Below are 1,298 nucleotides of genomic sequence, written 5' to 3' on the forward strand. Positions count from 1 at the left end.
AATTCTACTATTTCCAATACCTCAACTATCATGTACTTTGAAACGTTTTAAGAAAGACCATTGTTAACCAAAAAACTAGCAGTTTACACAGGTTAGGTGTTTTTTTTTCCAATCAATATCAATAAAAGAGTAAATTATTATTATATAGTATACGTAAAAACAGCAGGGCAAAGTATAATAGAGAAGTCTGGTAGAAGTACCAAATCGAATCGAACAAAACAGACAAATCGTGGTAAATGGTACGAAATCTAGTAGAGTATACAGCACAAAACAATATGATATCAAACAAATAAAATACACGTGTTGACCAACTTAAGCCTAACACATCCAGGAAAAACATTGCACAGCATGTTATCAAATGATACAGAAGCGTGATAGAAATGCCAACTTAGATCTTACATAATATACAAAATAATTTAGAAACAGTTAGCACTTGCAAGACAAAATACGTTTTGTAGAAAGGCCAAACCAAGCCAAACCTAACATAATAGACAGAAGAAAGCAGATGTGTTGACAAATGTAAGAGAAGTTTGTAAGAAGTACTTATCAGAACATATTCAGTAAAGCCACCACAGGAGAATCAAAGAAAAAGTAATTGTGGTAGACGTAACTGATTAAATCCAACATGCAAAATGCAAAAGAAAAGATAACACATGCAAGATATTACGAGAAGTTGGTAGAAGAATCAATTTGAATCTAAGAGGATGTAAAGAATGCACCACATGCAATATATAAAAAAAGCGTTCCATTTCGGACGCCTCTTGTGAAAGCTAGATCATTTTAATTTGTATATTGACTTGTAACCCTGAATTCATAAACTAAGGACCACCTTAAAAAAACTTTTGCCAAAAACTATGAGATTTATCGAGCGGGCACCTGTCCAACTCTTCACTAAAACGTCAAACCAGGTGTGTTCTATTCTGGAATCAAAATTATGACATCACTTTCGCCCTGGAAATATACTTACAGAAACTAAATCGTTTGATCCTTCTTTCGCACAAGTTTTCTTGTTCAAAAATGAGGAAAATGGAAAGAAAACCACCTGATATCGGGTCGTATGTGTGACAGGGAAGGTTTAAACTGCCGGTTCAAAAAATCAGTAAGAGTAAATCTACAAGGGTGAAGATTTGAAAGATAAGTGGTTTGTACTCAAGGAACGCGGCATTGATGTAGATTGCTTTTGTCTTGGGAACTGAATAAGGTTTGGTGCAACGTCAGGCTACATTTTATACAGCATTTTTCATTCTGTTATGTACAGTTTATTATTAAAGTGATGTGATTATTCTAACACTAATAAT

General features: G+C 33.7%; 1 long non-coding RNA gene across 1 annotated transcript in view; it reads right to left on the reverse strand.

The window, feature by feature from the left end:
* The window catches only part of LOC118430897, an 8,933-nt gene that overhangs the window by 1,198 nt on the left and 6,437 nt on the right, over positions 1 to 1,298 (reverse strand). The gene's annotated exons all lie outside the window — the stretch shown is intronic.

This window comes from Branchiostoma floridae, chromosome 1 (genome assembly GCF_000003815.2).
Source record: "Branchiostoma floridae strain S238N-H82 chromosome 1, Bfl_VNyyK, whole genome shotgun sequence".
Taxonomy (NCBI): Eukaryota; Metazoa; Chordata; class Leptocardii; order Amphioxiformes; family Branchiostomatidae; genus Branchiostoma; species Branchiostoma floridae.